The sequence below is a fragment of the Euprymna scolopes genome, chromosome 39, assembly GCF_053919585.1.
Source record: "Euprymna scolopes isolate OS-2025 chromosome 39, ASM5391958v1, whole genome shotgun sequence".
Taxonomy (NCBI): domain Eukaryota; kingdom Metazoa; phylum Mollusca; class Cephalopoda; order Sepiida; family Sepiolidae; genus Euprymna; species Euprymna scolopes.
The window spans coordinates 45262404-45280337 of NC_136520.1; the positions used below are offsets into that span (position 1 = coordinate 45262404).

The window sequence follows — 17934 nt, forward strand, 5'->3', positions numbered from 1 at the left end:
TCCCGGTAGTTCTCACATGCAAAGCGAGCGCTCTACCAATTGAGCTAATTCCCCATATTCTTCTGACTGTTTTATTATATTCAAATCAGCAATAATTCAATTTTCCGATGAAAAACGAAGAGTGGAGAATCCGGGTATCGATCCCGGTACTTCTCACATGCAAAGCGAGGGCTCTACCAATGGAGCAAATTCCCCATATGCTTCTGACTGTTTTATTATATTAAAATGAGCAATAATTCAATTTTCCGATGAAAAACGAAGAGTGGTGAATCCGGGTATCGATCCCGGTACTTCTCACATGCGAAGCGAGCGCTCTACCAATTGAGCTTATTCCCCATATTCTTCTGACTGATTTATTATATTCAAATGAGCAATAATTCAATTTTTCATGTTAAAAACGAAGAGTGGAGCATCCGGGCATCGATCCCGGTAGTTCTCACATTCCAAGCGAGCGCTCTACCAATTGAGCACATTCCCCGTATTCTTCTGACGGTTTTATTATATTCAAATGAGCAATAATTCAATTTTCCGATGAAAAATGGAGAGTGGAGAATACGGGTATCGATCCCGGTACTTTTCAAATGCGAAGCGAGCGGTCTACCAATTGAGTAAATTCCCCATATTCGTCTGCCTGTTCTATTATATTCAAATGAGCAATAATTCAATTTGTCACATTAAAAACGAAGAGTGGAGAATCCGGGTATCGATCCCGGTAGTTCTCACATGCAAAGCGAGCGCTCTACCAATTGAGCAAATTCCTCATATTCTTCTGACTGTTGTATTATATTCAAATCAGCAATAATTCAATTTTCCGATGAAAAACGAAGAGTAGAGAATCCGGGTATCGATCCTGGTACTTCTCACATGCGAAGCGAGCGCTCTACCAATTGAGCAAATTCCCCATATTCTTCTGACTGTTTTATTATATTCAAATGACCAATAATTCAATTTTCCGATGAAAAACGAAAAGTGGAGAATCCGGGTATCGATCCCGGTACTTCGCACATGCGAAGCGAGCTGTCTACTAATTGAGCTAATTCCCCATATTCTTCTGACTGTTTTATTATATTCAAATGAGCAATAATTCAATTTGTCACGTTAAAAACGAAGAGTGGAGAATCCGGGTATCGATCCCGGTAGTTCTAACATGCAAAGCGAGCGCTTTACCAATTGAGCAAATTCCCCTCATTCTTCTGACTGTTTTATTATATTCAAATGACCAATAATTCAATTTTCCGATGAAAAACGAAGAGTGGAGAATCCGAGTATCGATCCCGGTAGTTCTCACATGCCAAGCGAGCGCTCTACCAATTGAGCAAATTCCCCGTATTCTTCTGACTGTTTTATTATATTCAAATGAGCAATAATTCAATTTTCCGATTAAAAACGGAGAGTGGAGAATCCGGGTATCGATCTCGGTGCGTCTCACATGCGAAGCGAGCGCTGTACCAATTGAGCAAATTCCCCATATTCTTCTGACTGTTTTATTACATTCAAATGAGCAATAATGCAATTTTCCGATGAAAAACGAAGAGTGGAGAATCCGGGTATCGATCCCGGTAGTTCTCACATGCCAAGCGAGCGCTCTGCCAATTGAGCAAATTCCCCGTATTCTTCTGACTGTTTTATTATATTCAAATGAGCAATAATTCAATTTTCCGATGCAAAATGGAGAGTGGAGAATCCGGGTATCGATCCCGGTAGTTCTCACATGCGAAGCGAGCGGTCTACCAATGGAGTAAATTCCCCATATTCTTCTGACTGTTTTATTATATTCAAATGAGCAATAATTCAATTTGTCACGTTAAAAACGAAGAGTGGAGTATCCGGGTATCGATCCCGGTAGTTCTAACATGCAAAGCGAGCGCTCTACCAATTGAGCAAATTCCCCATATTCTTCTGACTGTTTTATTATATTCAAATGAGCAATAATTCAATTTTCCGATGAAAAACGAAGACTGGAGAATCAGAGTATTGATACCGGTACTTCTCACATGCGAAGCGAGTCCTCTACAAATTGAGCTTATTCCCCATATTCTTCTGACTGTTTTATTATATTCAAATGACCAATAATTCAATTTTCATGTTAAAAACGAAGAGGGGAGAATCCGGGTATCAATCACGGTAGTTCTCACATTCCAAGCGTGCGCTCTACCAATTGAGCACATTTCCCGTATTCTTCTGACGGTTTTATTATATTCAAATGAGCAATAATTCAATGTTCCGATGAAAAATGGAGAGTGGAGAATCCGGGTATCGATCCCGGTACCTCTCACATGCGAAGCGAGCGGTCTACCAATTGAATAAATTCCCCATATTCTTCTGACTGTTTTATTATATTCAAATGAGCAATAATTCAATTTGTCACGTTAAACACGAAGAGTGGAGAATCCGGGTATCGATCCCGGTAGTTCTCACATGCAAAGCGAGCGCTCTACCAATTGAGCAAATTGACCATATTCTTCTGACTGTTTTATTATATTCAAATCAGCAATAATTCAATTTACTGATGAAAAACGAAGAGTAGAGAATCCGGGTATCGATCCCGGTACTTCTCACATGCGAAGCGAGCGCTCTACCAATTGAGCAAATTCCCCATATTCTTCTGACTGTTTTATTATATTCAAATGAGCAATAATTCAATTTTCCGATGAAAAACGAAAAGTGGAGAATCCGAGTATCGATCCCGGTACTTCTCACATGCGAAGCGAGCTGTCTACCAATTGAGCTAATTCCCCATATTCTTCTGACTGTTTTATTATATTCAAATTAGCAATAATTCAATTTGTCACGTAAAAACGAAGAGTGGAGAATCCGGGTATCGATCCCGGTGGTTCAAATGACCAATAATTCAATTTTCCGATGAAAAACAGAGAGTGGAGAATCCGGGTATCGATCCCGGTAGTTCTCACATGCGAAGCGAGCGCTCTACCAATTGAGCAAATTCCCCATATTCTTCTGACTGTTTTATTATATTCAAATCAGCAATAATTCAATTTTCCGATGAAAAACGAAGAGTGGAGAATCCGGTTATCGATCCCGGTATTTCTCACATGCGAAGCGAGCGCTGTACCAATTGAGCTAATTCCCCATATTCTTCTAACTGTTTTATTTTATTCAAATGAGCAATAATTCAATTTGTCACGTTAAACACGAAGAGTGGAGAATCCGGGTATCGATCCCGGTAGTTCTAACATGCAAAGGGAGCGCTCTACCAATTGAGCAAATTCCCCTCATTCTTCTGACTGTTTTATTATATTCAAATCAGCAATAATTCAATTGTCCGATGAAAAACGAAGAGTGGAGAATCCGGGTATCGATCCCGGTAGTTCTCACATGCGAAGCGAGCGCTCTACCAATTGAGCTTATTCCCCATATCCTGCTGACCGTTTTATTATATTCAAATGAGACATCCAGTAATTTGTCCGATTAAAACGTATAGTGGAGAATCCGGGTATCGATCCCGGTACTTCTCACATGCGAAGCGAGTGCTCTACCAATTGAGCAAATTCCCCATATTCTCCTGACTGTTTTATTTTATTCAAATGAGCAATAATTACATTTTCCGATGAAAATCGAAGAGTGGAGAATCCGGGTATCGATCCCGGTAGTTCTCACATGCCAAGCGAGCGCTCTACCAATTGAGCACATTCCCCGTATTCTTCTGACTGTTTTTTATATTCAAATGAGCAATAATTCAATTTTACAATGAAAAACGGAGAGTGGAGAATCCGGGTATCGATCCCGGTACTTCTCACATGCGAAGCGAGCGGTCTTCCAATTGAGTAAATTCCCCATATTCTTCTGACTGTTTTATTATATTCAAATGAGCAATAATTAAGTTTTTACGTTAAAAACGAAGAGTGGAAAATCCGGGTATCGATCCCGGTATTTCTCACATGAGAAGCCAGCGCTCTACCAATTGAGCTAATTCCCCACATTCTTCTGACTGTTTTATTATATTCAAATCAGCAATAATTCAATTTTCCGATGAAAAACGAAGAGTGGGTGATCCGGGTATGGATCCCGGTACTTCTCACATGCGAAGCGAGCGCTCTACCAATTGAGCTTATTCCCCATATTCTTCTGACTGTTTTATTATATTCAAATGAGCAAGAATTCAATTTGTCACGTTAAAAAGGAAGAGTGTAGAATCCGGGTATCGATCCCGGTAGTTCTAACATGCAAAGCGAGCGCTCTACCAATTGAGCAAATTCCCCTTATTCTTCTGACTGTTTTATTATATTCAAATGAGCAATAATTCAATTTTCCGATGAAAAACCAAGACTGGAGAATCCGGGTATCGATCCCGGTAGATCTCACATGCCAAGCGAGCGCTCTGCCAATTAAGCAAATTCCCCGTATTCTTCTGACTGTTTTATTATATTCAAATGAGAAACAATTCAATTTTCCGATGAAAAACGGAGAGTGGAGACTCCGGCTATCGATCCCGGTACTTCTGACATGCGAAACGAGCGCTCTACCAATTGAGTTAATTCCCCATATTCTTCTGACTGTTTTATTATATTCAAATGAGGAATAATAAAATTTGTAACGTTAAAAACGAAGAGTGGAGAATCCGGGTATCGATCCCGGTACTTCTCACATGCAAAGCGAGCGCTCTACCAATTGAGCAAATTCCCTATATTCTTCTGGCTGTTTTATTATATTAAATAAGCAATAATTCAATTTTCCGATGAAAAACGAAGACTTGAGAATCCGAGTATCGATACCGGTACTTCTCACATGCGGAACGAGCGCTCTACCAATTGAGCTAATTCCCCATATTCTTCAGACTGTTTTATTATATTCAAATGAGCAATAATTCAATTTTCCGATGGAAAACGTAGAGTGGAGAATCCGGGTATCGATCCCGGTACTTCTCACATGCGAAGCGAGCGCTCTACCAATTGAGCTAATTCCCCATATTCTTCAGACTGTTTTATTATATTCAAATGGGCAATAATTCAATTTTCCGATGAAAAACGAAGACTGGAGAATCCGTGTACCGATCCCGGTACTTCTCACATGCGAAGCGAGCGCTCTACCAATTGAGCTAATTCCCCATATTCTTCAGACTGTTTTATTATATTCAAATGAGCAATAATTCAATTTTCCGATGAAAAACGAAGACTGGAGAATCCGAGTATTGATACCGGTACTTCTCACATGCGAAGCGAGCGCTCTACCAATTGAACTAATTCCCCATATTCTTCTGACTGTTTTATTATATTCAAATGAGCAATAATTCAAATTGTCACGTTAAAAACGAAGACTGGAGAATCCGAGTATCGATACCGGTACTTCTCACATGCGAAGCGAGCGTTCTACCAATTGAGCTAATTCCCCATATTCTTCTGACTGTTTTATTATATTTAAATGAGCAATAATTCAATTTTCCGATGAAAAACGAAGACTGGAGAATCAGAGTATTGATACCGGTATTGCTCACATGCGAAGCGAGTTCTCTACAAATTGAGCTAATTCCCCATATTCTTCAGACTGTTTTATTATATTCAAATGAGCAATAATTCAATTTTCCGATGGAAAACGTAGAGTGGAGCATCCGGGTATCGATCCCGGTACTTCTCACATGCGAAGCGAGCGCTCTACCAATTGAGCTAATTCCCCATATTCTTCAGACTGTTTTATTATATTCAAATGGGCAATAAGTCAATTTTCCGATGAAAAACGAAGACTGGAGAATCCGAGTATCGATACCGGTACTTCTCACATGCGAAGCGAGTTCTCTACAACTTGAGCTAATTCCCCATATTCTTCAGACTGTTTTATTATATTCAAATGAGAAATAATTCAATTTTCCGATGAAAAACGTAGAGTGGAGAATCCGGGTATCGATCCCGGTACTTCTAACATGCGAAGCGAGCGCTCTTCCAATTAAGCTAATTCCCCATATTCTTCAGAATGTTTTATTATATTCAAATGAGCAATAATTCAATTTTCCGATGAAAAACGAAGACTGGAGAATCCGAGTAATTATACCGGTACTTCTCACATGCGAAGCGAGCGATTTACCAATTTAGCTAATTCCCCATATTCTTCAGACTGTTTTATTATATTCAAATGAGCAATAATTCAATTTGTCACGTTAAAAACGGAGACTGGAGAATCCGAGTAATTATACCGGTACTGCTCACATGCGAAGCGAGCGCTCTACCAATTGAGCTAATTCCCCATGTCCCACTTCATTTAGACCATTTAATGTACAAAAAATCTATACTCGTATTTTCTATTAAAAGGAATGTTGGAGAATCTTCGAGTCGATCCCGGTACATCTCGAATGCAAAGCGAGCGCTCTACCAATTGAGCTAATCCCCACTGTTCCACTTCATTTAGAACATTTAATGTACAAAAATTCTATACTCACATTTTCTATTAAAAGGAATGTTGGAGAATCCGGGCATCGATCCCGGTACCTATCGCATGCAAAGTTAGCGCTCTACCAATTGAGCTAATTCCTCATGTTCCACATCAGTTAGACCATTTAATGTACAAAACATCTATACTCACATTTTCTATTAAAGGGAATGTTGGAGAATCCGGGCATCGATCCCGGTGCCTCACGCATGCAAAGCGAGCGCTCTACCAATTGAGCTAATTCCCCATGTTCCACTTCATTTAGACCATTTACTGTACAAAACATCTATACTAACATTTTCTATTAAAACGGAATTTTGGAGTCTCCGGGCATCGATCCCGGTACCTCTCGCATGCAAAGCGAGCGCTCTACCAATTGAGCTAATTCCCCATGTCCCATTTAATTTAGACCATTTAATGTACAAAAAATCTATACTCACATTTTCTATTAAAACGTATGTTGGAGAATCCGGGCATCGATCCCGGTTCCTCTCGCATGCTAAGTGAGCGCTCTACCATTTGAGCTAATTCCCCATGTTCCACTTCATTTAGAACATTTAATGTACAAAAAATCTTTACTCACATTTTCTATGAAAAGGAATGCTGGAGAATCCGGGCATCGATCCCGGTACCTCTCGCATGCAAAGCGAGCGCTCTACCAATTGAGCTAAATCCAAATGTTCCACTTTATTCAAAATATTTAATGTACAAAAAATCTATACTCACATTTTCTATTAAAAGGAATGTTGGAGAATCCGGGCATCGCTCCCGGTACCTCTCGCATGCAAAGCGAGCGCTCTACCAATTGAGCTAATTCGTCATGTTCCACTTCATTTAGACCATTTAATGTACAAAACATCTATACTCACATTTTCTATTAAAAGGAATGTTGGAGAATCCGGGCATCGATCCCGGTACCTCTCGCATGCAAAGCGAGCGCTCTACCAATTGAGCTAATTCCCCATGTTCCACTTCATTTAGACCATTTACTGTACAAAAAATCTATACTCACATTTTCTATTAAAAGGAATTTTGGAGCATCCGGGCATCGATCCCGGTACCTCTCGCATGCAAAGCGAGCGCTCTACCAATTGAGCTAATTCCCCATGTCCCACTTAATTTAGACCATTTAATGTACAAAAAATCTATACTCACATTTTCTATTAAAACGTATGTTGGAGAATCCGGGCATCGATCCCGGTACCTCTCGCATGCTAAGTGAGCGCTCTACCATTTGAGCTAATTCCCCATGTTCCACTTCATTTAGAACATTCAATGTACAAAAAATCTATACTCACATTTTCTATTAAAAGGAATGTTGGAGAATCCGGGCATCGCTCCCGGTACCTCTCGCATGCAAAGCGGGCGCTCTACCAATTGATCTAAATCCCCATGTTCCACTTCATTTAGACCATTATATGTACAAAAAATCTATACTCACATTTTCTATTAAAAAGAATGTTGGAGAATCCGGGCATCGATCCCGGTACCTCTCGCATGCTAAGCGAGCGCTCTACCAATTGAGCTAATTCCCCATGTTCCACTTTATTTAGACCATTTAATGTACAAAAAATCTATACTCACATTTTCTATTAAAAGGTATGTTGGAGAATCCGGGCATCGATCCCGGTACCTCTCGCATGCAAAGCGAGCGCTCTACCAATTGAGCTAATTCCCCATGTTCCACTTCATTTAGACCGTTTAATGTACAAAAAATCTATACTCACATTTTCTATTAAAAGGAATGTTGGAGAATCCGGGCATCGATCCCGGTACCTCTCGCATGCAAAGCGAGCGCTCTACCAATTGAGCTAATTCCCCATGTTCCACTCCATTTAGAACATTTAATGTACAACAAATCTATACTCACATTTTCTATTAAAAGGAATGTTGGAGAATCCGGGACTCGATCCCGGTACCTCTCGAATGCAAAGCGAGCGTTCTACCGATTGAGCTAATTCCCCATGTTCCACTTAATTTAGACCATTTAGTGTACAAAAAATCTATACTCACATTTTCTATTAAAAGGAATGTTGGAGAATCCGGGCATCGATCCCGGTACCTCTCGCATGCAAAGCGAGCGCTCTACCAATTGAGCTAATTCCCCATGTTCCACTTCTTTTAGACCATTTAATGTACAAAAAAATCTATACTCACATTCTCTATTAAAAGGAATGTTGGAGATTCCGAGCATCGATCCCGATACCTCTCGCATGCTAAGAGAGCGCTCTACCAATTGAGCTAATTCCCCATGTTCCACTTCATTTAGAACATTTAATGTACAAAACATCTATACTCACATTTTCTATTAAAAGGAATGTTGGAGAATCCAGGCATCGATCCCGGTACCTTTCGCATGCAAAGCGAGCGCTCTACCAATTGAGCTAATTCCCCATGTCCCACTTCATTTAGACCATTTAATGTACAACAAATCTATACTCACATTTTCTATTAAAAGGAATGTTGGAGAATCCGGGCATCGATCCCGGTAACTCTCGCATGCTAAGTGAGCGCTCTACCATTTGAGCTAATTCCCCATGTTCCACTTCATTTAGAACATTTAATGTACAAAAAATCTTTACTCTCATTTTCTATGAAAAGGAATGCTGGAGAATCCGGGCATCGATCCCGGTACCTCTCGCATGCAAAGCGAGCGCTCTACCAATTGAGCTAATTCCCCATGTTCCACCTCATTCAAAATATTTAATGTACAAAAAATCTATACTAACATTTTCTATTAAAAGGAATGTTGGAGAATCCGGGCATCGCTCCCGGTACCTCTCGCATGCAAAGCGAGCGCTCTACCAATTGAGCTTATTCCCCATGTTCCACTTCATTTAGAACATTTAATGTACAAAACATCTACACTCACATTTTCTATAAAGAGGTTTGTTGGAGAATCCGGGCATCGATCCCGGTACCTCTCGCATGCAAAGCGAGCGCTCTACCAATTGAGCTATTTCCCCATGTCCAACTTATTTTAGAACATTCAATGTACAAAAAATCTATACTCACATTTTCTATTAAAAGGAATGTTGGAGAATCCGGGCATCGATCCCGGTAACTCTCGCATGCAAAGCGAGCGCTCTACCAATTGAGCTAATTCCCCATGTTCCACTTGATTTAGAACATTTAATGTACAACAAATCTATACTCACATTTTCTATTAAAAGGAATGTTGGAGAATCCTGGCATCGAACCCGGTACCTCTCGCATGCAAAGCGAGCGCTCTACCAATTGAGCTAATTCCCCATGTTCCACTTCATTTAGACCATTTAATGTACAAAAAATCTATACTCACATTTTCTATTAAAAGGAATGTTGGAGAATCCGGGCATCGATCCCGGTACCTCTCGCATGCAAAGCGAGCGCTCTACCAATTGAGCTAATTCCCCATGTTCCACTTCATTTAGAACATTTAATGTACAAATAATCTATACTCTCATTTTCTATGAAAAGGAATGCTGGAGAATTCGGGCATTGATCCGGTACCTCTCGCATGCAAAGCGAGCGCTCTACCAATTGAGCTAATTCCTCATGTTCAACTCCATTTAGAACATTTAATGTACAAAACATCTATACTCACAATTTCTATGAAAAGGAATGTTGGAGAATCCGGGCATCGATCCCGGTACCTCTCGCATGCAAAGCGAGCGCTCTACTAATTGAGCGAATTCCCCATGTTCCACTTCATTTAGACCATTTAATGTACAAACAATCTATACTCACATTTTCTATGAAAATGAATGTTGGAGAATCCGGGCATCGATCCCGGTACCTCTCACATGCAAAGCGGGCGCTCTACCAATTGATCTAAATCCCCATGTTCCACTTCATTTAGACCATTTAATGTACAAAAAATCTATACTCACATTTTCTATTAAAAAGAATGTTGGAGAATCCGGGCATCGATCCCGGTACCTCTCGCATGCAAAGCGAGCGCTCTACCAATTGAGCTAATTCCCCATGTTCGACTTTATTTAGACCATTTAATGTACAAAACATCTATACTCACATTTTCTATTAAAACGTATGTCGGAGAATCCGGGCATCGATTCCGGTACCTCTGGCATGCTAAGTGAGCGCTCTACCATTTGAGCTAATTCCCCATGTTCCACTTCATTTAGAACATTTAATGTACAAAAAATCTATACTCACATTTTCTATTAAAAGGAATGTTGGAGAATCCGGCAATCGATACCGGTACCTCACGCATGCAAAGCGAGCGCTCTACCAATTGTGCTAATTCCACATGTTCGGCTTCATTTAGAACATTTAATGTACAAAACATCTATACTCACATTTTCTATGAAAAGGAATGCTGGAGAATCCGGGCATCGATCCCGGTACCTCTCGCATGCAAAGCGAGCGCTCTACCAATTGAGCTAATTCCCCATGTTCCAGTTCATTTAGACCGTTTAATGTACAACAAATCTATACTCACATTTTCTATTAAAAGGAATGTTGGAGAATCCGGGACTCGATCCCGGTACCTCTCGAATGCAAAGCGAGCGCTTTACCGATTGAGCTAATTCCCCATGTTCCACTTAATTTAGACCATTTAATGTACAAAAACTCTATACTCACATTTTCTATTAAAAGGAATGTTGGAAATCCGCGCATCGATCCCGGTACCTCTCGCATGCTAAGCGAGCGCTCTACCAATTGAGCTAATTCCCCATGTTCAACTTATTTTTGAACATTCAATGTACAAAAAATCTATACTCACATTTTCTATTAAAAGGAATGTTGGAGAATCCGGGACTCGATCCGGTACCTCTCGAATGCAAAGCGAGCGCTCTACCGATTGAGCTAATTCCCCATGTTCCACTTAATTTAGACCATTTAATGTACAACAAATCTATAATCACAGTTTCTATTAAAAGGAATGTTGGAGAATCCGGGCATCGATCCCGGTACCTCTCGCATGCAAAGCGAGCGCTCTACCAATTGAGCTAATTCCCCATGTCCAACTCAATTTATACCATTTAATGTACAAAAAATCTATACTCACATTTTCTATTAAAACGTATGTTGGAGAATCCGGGCATCGATCCCGGTACCTCTCGCCGTCTAAGTGAGCGCTCTACCATTTGAGCTAATTCCCCTTGTTCCACTTCATGTAGAACATTGAATGTACAAAAAATCTTTACTCTCATTTTCTATGAAAAGGACTGCTAGAGAATCCGGGCATCGATCCCGGTACCTCTCGCATGCAAAGCAAGCGCTCTACCAATTGAGCTAATTCCCCATGTTCCACTTCATTCAGAATATTTAATGTACAAAAAATCTATACTCACATTTTCTATTAAAAGGAATGTTGGAGAATCCGGGCATCGATCCCGCTACCCCTCGCATGCAAAGCGAGCGCTCTACCAATTGAGCTAATTCCCCATGTTCCACTTCATTTAGAACATTTAATGTACAAAAAATCTATACTCACATTTTCTATAAAGAGGAATGTTGGAGAATCCGGGCATCGATCCCGGTACCTCTCGCATGCTAAGCGAGCGCTCTACCAATTGAGCTAATTCCCCATATTCAACTTATTTTTGAACATTCAATGTACAAAAAATCTATACTCACATTTTCTATTAAAAGGAATGTTGGAGAATCCGGGCATCGATCCCGGTACCTCTCGCATGCAAAGAAAGCGCTCTACCAATTGAGCTAATTCCCCATGTTCCACCTCATTTAGACCATTTAATGTACAACAAATCTATACTCACATTTTCTATGAAAAGGAATGTTGGAGAATCCGGGCATCGCTCCCGGTACCTCTCGCATGCACAGCGAGAACTCTACTAATTGAACTAATTCCCCATGTTCCACTTCATTTAGAACATTTAATGTACAAAAAATCTATACTCACATTTTCTATTAAAAGGACTGTTGGAGAATCCGGGCATCGATCCCGGTACCTCTCGCATGCAAAGCGAGCGCTCTACCAATTGAGCTAATTCCCCATGTTCCACTTCATTTAGAACATTTAATGTACAAAAAATCTATACTCACATTTTCTATTAAAACGTATGTCGGAGAATCCGGGCATCGATTCCGGTACCTCTGGCATTCTAAGTGAGCGCTCTACCAATTGAGCTAATTCCCCATGTTCAACTTCATTTAGAACATTTAATGTACAAAAAATCTATACTCACATTTTCTATGAAAAGGAATGTTGGAGAATCCGGGCATCGATCCCGGTACCTCTCGCATGCAAAGCGAGCGCTCTACCAATTTAGCTAATTCCCCATGTTCCACTTCATTTAGAACATTTAATGAACAAAAAATCTATACTCACATTTTCTATGAAAAGGAATGTTGGAGAATTCGGGCATCGATCCCGGTACCTCTCGCATGCAAAGCGAGCGCTCTACCAATTGAGCTAATTCCCCATGTTCCACTTCATTTAGAACATTTAATGAACAAAAAATCTATACTCACATTTTCTATGAAAAGTAATGTTGGAGAATCCGGGCAACGATCCCGGTACCTCCCCCATGCAAAGCGAGCTATCTAATAATGGAGCTAATTCCCCATGTTCCACTTCATTTAGAATATTTACTGTACAAAAAATCTATACTCACATTTTCTATGAAAAGGAATGTTGGAGAATCCGGGCATCGATCCCGGTACCTCTCGCATGCAAAGCGAGCGTTCCACCAATTGAGCTAATTCCCCATATTCCACTTCATATAGAATATTAAATGTACAAAAAATCCATACTGACATTTTCTATTAAAAGGAATTTGGAGAATCCGGGCATCGATCCGGGTACCTCTCCTTGCAAAGCGAGCGCTTTACTAATTGAGCTAATTCTCAATCTTCGGCTTCATTTAGACCATTTAATGTACAAAAAATCTATACTCACATTTTCTATGAAAAGGAATGTTGGAGAATCCGGGCATCGATCCCGGTACCTCCCCCATGCAAAGCGAGCTATCTAATAATGGAGCTCATTGGTCATGTTCCACTTCATTTAGAATATTTACTGTACAAAAAATCTATACTCACATTTTCTATGAAAAAGAATGTTGGAGAATCCGGGCATCGATCCCGGTACCTCTCGCATGAAAAGCGAGCGCTCTACCAATTGAGCTTATTTCCCATGTTCCACTTAATTTAGAACATTCAATGTACAAAATTCTATACTCACATTTTCTATGAAAAGGAATGTTGGAGAATCCGGGCATCGATCTTGGTACCTCTTGCATGCAATGCGAGCGCTCTACCAATTGAGCTAATTCCCCATGTTCCACTTCATTTAGACCATTTAATGTACAAAAAATCTATACTCACATTTTCTATGAAAAGGAATGTTGGAGAATCCGGGCATCGATCCCGGTACCTCTCGCATGCAAAGCGAGCGCTCTACCAATTGAGCTAATTCCCCATGTTCGGCTTCATTTAGAACATATAATGAACAAAAAAACTATACTCACATTTTCTATTAAAAGGACTGTTGGAGAATCCGGGCATCTAACCCGGTACCTCTCGCATGCAAAGCGAGCGCTCTACCAATTGAGCTAATTCCCCATGTTCCACTTCATTTAGAACATTTAATGTACAAACAGTTTACACTCACATTTTCTATTAACAGGAATGTTGGAGAATCCGGGCATCGATCCCGGTACCTGTCGCATGCAAAGCGAGCGCTCTACCAATTGAGCTAATTCCCCATGTTCCACTTCATTTAGCACATTTAATGTACAAAAAATCTATACTCACCTTTTCTATGGAAAGGAATGTTGGAGAGTCCGGGCATCGATGCCGGTACCTCTCGCATGCAAAGCGAGCGCTCTACCAATTGAGCTAATTCCCCATGTTCCACTTCATTTAGAACATTTAATGTACAACAAATCTTTACTCACATTTTCTATGAAAAGGAATGTTGGAGAATCCGGGCATCGATCCCGGTACCTCTCGCAGGCAAAGCGAGCGCTCTACCAATTGGGCTAATTCCCCATGTTCCACTTCATTTAGAACATATAATGTACAAAAAATCTATACTCACATTTTCTATGAAAAGGAATGTTGGAGAATCCGGGCATCGATCCCAGTACCTCTCGCATGCAAAGCGAGCGCTCTACCAATGAAACTAATTCCCCATGTTCCACTTCATTTAGAACATGTAATGTACAAAAAATCCATACTTACATTTTTTATGAAAGTAATATTGGAGAATCCGGGCATCGATCCCGGTACCTCCCCCATGCAAAGCGAGCGCTCTACCAATTGAGCTTATTCCCCATGTTCAACTATCATTTAGAACATTTAATGTACAAAAGATCTATACTCACATTTTATATTAAAAGGAATGTTGGAGAATCCGGGCATCGATCCCGGTACCTCCCCCATGCAAAGCGAGCTATCTAATAATGGAGCTAATTCCCCATGTTCCACTTCATTTAGAATATTTACTGTACAAAAAATCTATACTCACATTTTCTATGAAAAGGAATGTTGGAGAATCCGGGAATCGATCCCGGTACCTCTCGCATGCAAAGCGAGCGTTCCACCAATTGAGCTAATTCCCCATATTCCACTTCATATAGAATATTAAATGTACAAAAAATCCATACTGACATTTTCTATTAAAAGGAATTTGGAGAATCCGGGCATCGATCCCGGTACCTCTCTTTGCAAAGCGAGCGCTTTACTAATTGAGCTAATTCTCAATCTTCTGCTTCATTTAGACCATTTAATGTACAAAAAATCTATACTCACATTTTCTATGAAAAGGAATGTAAGAGAATCCGGGCATCGATCCTGGTACCTCCCCCATGCAAAGCGAGCTATCTAATAATGGAGCTCATTGGTCATGTTCCACTTCATTTAGAATATTTACTGTACAAAAAATCTATACTCACATTTTCTATGAAAAAGAATGTTGGAGAATCCGGGCATCGATCCCGGTACCTCTCGCATGAAAAGCGAGCGCTCTACCAATTGAGCTAATTTCCCATGTTCCACTTAATTACGAACATTCAATGTACAAAATTCTATACTCACATTTTCTATTAAAAGGAATGTTGGAGAATCCGGGCATCGATCTTGGTACCTCTTGCATGCAATGCGAGCGCTCTACCAATTGAGGTAATTCCCCATGTTCCACTTCATTTAGACCATTTAATGTACAAAAAATCTGTACTCACATTTTCTATGAAAAGGAATGTTGGAGAATCCGGGCATCGATCCCGGTACCTCTCGCATGCAAAGCGAGCGCTCTACCAATTGAGCTAATTCCCCATGTTCCACTTCATTTAGAACATTTAATGTACAAACAGTCTACACTCACATTTTCTATTAACAGGAATGTTGGAGAATCCGGGCATCGATCCCGGTACCTGTCGCATGCAAAGCGAGCGCTCTACCAATTGAGCTAATTCCCCATGTTCCACTTCATTTAGAACATTTAATGTACAAAAAATCTTTACTCACATTTTCTATGAAAAGGAATGTTGGAGAATCCGGGCATCGATCCCGGTACCTCTCGCAGGCAAAGCGAGCGCTCTACCAATTGGGCTAATTCCCCATGTTCCACTTCATTTAGAACATATAATGTACAAAAAATCCATACTTACATTTTCTATGAAAGTAATATTGGAGAATCCGGGCATCGATCCCGGTACATCCCCCATGCAAAGCGAGCGCTCTACCAATTGAGCTTATTCCCCATGTTCAACTTTATTTAGAACATTTAATGTACAAAAGATCTATACTCACATTTTATATTAAAGGAATGTTGGAGAATGCGGGCATCGAGTCCGGTACCTCTCGCATGCAAAGCGAGCGCTCTACCAATTGAGCTAATTTCCCATGTTCAACTTCATTTAGAACATTTAATGCACAAAAAATCTTTACTCACATTTTCTATTAAACGGAATGTTGGAGAATCCGGGCATCGATCCCGGTATCTCTCGCATGCAAAGCGAGCGCTCTACCAATTGAGCTAATTCCCCATGTTCCACTTCATTTGGAACATTTAATGTACAAAAAATCTATACTCACATTTTCTATAAAAAGGAATGTTGGAGAATCCGGGCATCGATCCCGGTACCTCTCGCATGCAAAGCGAGCGCTTTACCGATTGAGCTAATTCCCCATCTTCGAACGAATTTAGAACATTTAATGTACAAAAAATCTATACTCACATTTTCTATTAAAAGGAATGTTGGAGAATCCGGGTATCGATCCCGGTACCTCTCGCATGCAAAGCGAGTGCTCTACCAATTGAGCTAATTCCCCATGTTCAACTTCATTTAGAACACATAATGTACAAAAAATCTATACTCACATTTTCTATAAAAAGGAATGTTGGAGAATCCGGGCATCGATCCCGGAACCTCTCGCATGCAAAGCGAGCGCTCTATCAATTGAGCTTATTCCCCATGTTCCACTTCATTCAGAACATTAAATGTACAAACAATCTATACTCACATTTTCTATTAAAAGGAATGTTGGAGAATCCGGGCATCGATCCCGGTACCTCTCGCATGCAAAGCGAGCGCTCTACCAATTGAGCTAATTTCCCATGTTCCACTTCATTTAGAACATTTAATGTACAAAACATCTATACTCACATTTTCTATTAAAAGAAATGTTGGAGAATCCGGGCATCGATCCCGGTACCTCTCGCATGCAAAGCGAGCGCTCTACCAATTGAGCTAATTCCCCACGTTCCACTTCATTTAGAACATTTAATGTACAAAAAATCTATACTGACATTGTCTATGAAAAGGAATGTTGGAAAATCCGGGCATCGATACCGTAACCTGGCGCATGCAAAGCGAGCGCTCTATCATTTGAGCTAATTCCCCATGTTCCACTTCATTTAGAACATTTAATGTACAAAAAATCTATACTCACATTTTCTTTGAAAAGGAATGTTGGAGAATCCGGGCATTGATCCCGGTACCTCTCGCTCGCAAAGCGAGCGCTCTACCAATTGAGCCAATTCCCCATGTTCTACTTCATTTAGAACATTTAATGTACAAAAAATCTATACTCACATTTTCTATGAAAAGTAATGTTGGAGAATCCGGGCATTGATCCCGGTACCTCTCGCATGCAAAGCGAGCGCTCTACCAATTGAGCCAATCCCCCATGTTCTACTTCATTTAGAACATTTAATGTACAAAAAATCTATACTCACATGTTCTATTAAAATTAACGTTGGAGAATCCGGGCATCGATCCCGGTACCTCTCGCATGCAAAGCGAGCGCTCTACCAATTGAACTAATTACCCATGTTCCACTTCATTTAGAACATGTAATGTATAAAAAATCTATACTCACAATTTCTATGAAAAGATATGTTGGAGAATCCGGGTATCGATCCCGGTACCTCTCACATGCAAAGCGAGCGCTCTACCAATTGAGCTAATTCCCCATGTTCCACTTCGTTTAGAACATTTAATGTACAAAACATCTATACTCACATTTTCTATGAAAAGGAATGTTGGAGAATCCGGGCATCGATCCCGGTACCTCTCTCATGCAAAGCGAGCGCTCTACCAATTGAGCTAATTCCCCATGTTCAACTTCACTTAGAAC

General features: G+C 40.3%; 32 non-coding genes across 32 annotated transcripts; all 32 read right to left on the reverse strand.

The window, feature by feature from the left end:
• Nucleotides 1-4852: 4852 nt before the first annotated feature.
• On the reverse strand, nucleotides 4853-4925 carry Trnaa-cgc (transfer RNA alanine (anticodon CGC)). Its single transcript has one exon. It is a non-coding gene; the product is annotated as a tRNA-Ala (tRNA).
• A 1627-nt stretch (nucleotides 4926-6552) lies between these two features.
• Trnaa-ugc (transfer RNA alanine (anticodon UGC)) lies at nucleotides 6553-6625 on the reverse strand. Its single transcript has one exon. It is a non-coding gene; the product is annotated as a tRNA-Ala (tRNA).
• A 643-nt stretch (nucleotides 6626-7268) lies between these two features.
• Nucleotides 7269-7341, reverse strand: Trnaa-ugc (transfer RNA alanine (anticodon UGC)). Its single transcript has one exon. It is a non-coding gene; the product is annotated as a tRNA-Ala (tRNA).
• Nucleotides 7342-7411: 70 nt separating this feature from the next.
• On the reverse strand, nucleotides 7412-7484 carry Trnaa-ugc (transfer RNA alanine (anticodon UGC)). Its single transcript has one exon. It is a non-coding gene; the product is annotated as a tRNA-Ala (tRNA).
• Nucleotides 7485-7840: 356 nt separating this feature from the next.
• On the reverse strand, nucleotides 7841-7913 carry Trnaa-agc (transfer RNA alanine (anticodon AGC)). Its single transcript has one exon. It is a non-coding gene; the product is annotated as a tRNA-Ala (tRNA).
• Nucleotides 7914-7983: 70 nt separating this feature from the next.
• On the reverse strand, nucleotides 7984-8056 carry Trnaa-ugc (transfer RNA alanine (anticodon UGC)). The gene has a single exon. It is a non-coding gene; the product is annotated as a tRNA-Ala (tRNA).
• Nucleotides 8057-8126: 70 nt separating this feature from the next.
• On the reverse strand, nucleotides 8127-8199 carry Trnaa-ugc (transfer RNA alanine (anticodon UGC)). The gene has a single exon. It is a non-coding gene; the product is annotated as a tRNA-Ala (tRNA).
• Nucleotides 8200-8412: 213 nt separating this feature from the next.
• Nucleotides 8413-8485, reverse strand: Trnaa-ugc (transfer RNA alanine (anticodon UGC)). The gene has a single exon. It is a non-coding gene; the product is annotated as a tRNA-Ala (tRNA).
• Nucleotides 8486-8985: 500 nt separating this feature from the next.
• On the reverse strand, nucleotides 8986-9058 carry Trnaa-ugc (transfer RNA alanine (anticodon UGC)). The gene has a single exon. It is a non-coding gene; the product is annotated as a tRNA-Ala (tRNA).
• Nucleotides 9059-9271: 213 nt separating this feature from the next.
• Trnaa-ugc (transfer RNA alanine (anticodon UGC)) lies at nucleotides 9272-9344 on the reverse strand. The gene has a single exon. It is a non-coding gene; the product is annotated as a tRNA-Ala (tRNA).
• Nucleotides 9345-9414: 70 nt separating this feature from the next.
• On the reverse strand, nucleotides 9415-9487 carry Trnaa-ugc (transfer RNA alanine (anticodon UGC)). Its single transcript has one exon. It is a non-coding gene; the product is annotated as a tRNA-Ala (tRNA).
• A 70-nt stretch (nucleotides 9488-9557) lies between these two features.
• Trnaa-ugc (transfer RNA alanine (anticodon UGC)) lies at nucleotides 9558-9630 on the reverse strand. Its single transcript has one exon. It is a non-coding gene; the product is annotated as a tRNA-Ala (tRNA).
• Nucleotides 9631-9700: 70 nt separating this feature from the next.
• On the reverse strand, nucleotides 9701-9773 carry Trnaa-ugc (transfer RNA alanine (anticodon UGC)). The gene has a single exon. It is a non-coding gene; the product is annotated as a tRNA-Ala (tRNA).
• Nucleotides 9774-10271: 498 nt separating this feature from the next.
• Trnaa-ugc (transfer RNA alanine (anticodon UGC)) lies at nucleotides 10272-10344 on the reverse strand. The gene has a single exon. It is a non-coding gene; the product is annotated as a tRNA-Ala (tRNA).
• A 356-nt stretch (nucleotides 10345-10700) lies between these two features.
• On the reverse strand, nucleotides 10701-10773 carry Trnaa-ugc (transfer RNA alanine (anticodon UGC)). The gene has a single exon. It is a non-coding gene; the product is annotated as a tRNA-Ala (tRNA).
• Nucleotides 10774-10843: 70 nt separating this feature from the next.
• Nucleotides 10844-10916, reverse strand: Trnaa-ugc (transfer RNA alanine (anticodon UGC)). Its single transcript has one exon. It is a non-coding gene; the product is annotated as a tRNA-Ala (tRNA).
• Nucleotides 10917-11270: 354 nt separating this feature from the next.
• On the reverse strand, nucleotides 11271-11343 carry Trnaa-ugc (transfer RNA alanine (anticodon UGC)). The gene has a single exon. It is a non-coding gene; the product is annotated as a tRNA-Ala (tRNA).
• Nucleotides 11344-11842: 499 nt separating this feature from the next.
• On the reverse strand, nucleotides 11843-11915 carry Trnaa-agc (transfer RNA alanine (anticodon AGC)). The gene has a single exon. It is a non-coding gene; the product is annotated as a tRNA-Ala (tRNA).
• A 356-nt stretch (nucleotides 11916-12271) lies between these two features.
• Trnaa-ugc (transfer RNA alanine (anticodon UGC)) lies at nucleotides 12272-12344 on the reverse strand. Its single transcript has one exon. It is a non-coding gene; the product is annotated as a tRNA-Ala (tRNA).
• A 356-nt stretch (nucleotides 12345-12700) lies between these two features.
• On the reverse strand, nucleotides 12701-12773 carry Trnaa-ugc (transfer RNA alanine (anticodon UGC)). Its single transcript has one exon. It is a non-coding gene; the product is annotated as a tRNA-Ala (tRNA).
• A 925-nt stretch (nucleotides 12774-13698) lies between these two features.
• On the reverse strand, nucleotides 13699-13771 carry Trnaa-ugc (transfer RNA alanine (anticodon UGC)). The gene has a single exon. It is a non-coding gene; the product is annotated as a tRNA-Ala (tRNA).
• Nucleotides 13772-13841: 70 nt separating this feature from the next.
• Trnaa-ugc (transfer RNA alanine (anticodon UGC)) lies at nucleotides 13842-13914 on the reverse strand. The gene has a single exon. It is a non-coding gene; the product is annotated as a tRNA-Ala (tRNA).
• Nucleotides 13915-15269: 1355 nt separating this feature from the next.
• Nucleotides 15270-15342, reverse strand: Trnae-uuc (transfer RNA glutamic acid (anticodon UUC)). The gene has a single exon. It is a non-coding gene; the product is annotated as a tRNA-Glu (tRNA).
• Nucleotides 15343-15554: 212 nt separating this feature from the next.
• On the reverse strand, nucleotides 15555-15627 carry Trnaa-ugc (transfer RNA alanine (anticodon UGC)). Its single transcript has one exon. It is a non-coding gene; the product is annotated as a tRNA-Ala (tRNA).
• A 640-nt stretch (nucleotides 15628-16267) lies between these two features.
• On the reverse strand, nucleotides 16268-16340 carry Trnaa-ugc (transfer RNA alanine (anticodon UGC)). Its single transcript has one exon. It is a non-coding gene; the product is annotated as a tRNA-Ala (tRNA).
• Nucleotides 16341-16410: 70 nt separating this feature from the next.
• Trnaa-ugc (transfer RNA alanine (anticodon UGC)) lies at nucleotides 16411-16483 on the reverse strand. The gene has a single exon. It is a non-coding gene; the product is annotated as a tRNA-Ala (tRNA).
• Nucleotides 16484-16553: 70 nt separating this feature from the next.
• Trnaa-ugc (transfer RNA alanine (anticodon UGC)) lies at nucleotides 16554-16626 on the reverse strand. The gene has a single exon. It is a non-coding gene; the product is annotated as a tRNA-Ala (tRNA).
• A 213-nt stretch (nucleotides 16627-16839) lies between these two features.
• Nucleotides 16840-16912, reverse strand: Trnaa-ugc (transfer RNA alanine (anticodon UGC)). The gene has a single exon. It is a non-coding gene; the product is annotated as a tRNA-Ala (tRNA).
• Nucleotides 16913-16982: 70 nt separating this feature from the next.
• Trnaa-ugc (transfer RNA alanine (anticodon UGC)) lies at nucleotides 16983-17055 on the reverse strand. The gene has a single exon. It is a non-coding gene; the product is annotated as a tRNA-Ala (tRNA).
• A 213-nt stretch (nucleotides 17056-17268) lies between these two features.
• Nucleotides 17269-17341, reverse strand: Trnaa-ugc (transfer RNA alanine (anticodon UGC)). The gene has a single exon. It is a non-coding gene; the product is annotated as a tRNA-Ala (tRNA).
• Nucleotides 17342-17411: 70 nt separating this feature from the next.
• Trnaa-ugc (transfer RNA alanine (anticodon UGC)) lies at nucleotides 17412-17484 on the reverse strand. Its single transcript has one exon. It is a non-coding gene; the product is annotated as a tRNA-Ala (tRNA).
• A 213-nt stretch (nucleotides 17485-17697) lies between these two features.
• On the reverse strand, nucleotides 17698-17770 carry Trnaa-ugc (transfer RNA alanine (anticodon UGC)). Its single transcript has one exon. It is a non-coding gene; the product is annotated as a tRNA-Ala (tRNA).
• Nucleotides 17771-17934: the final 164 nt, after the last annotated feature.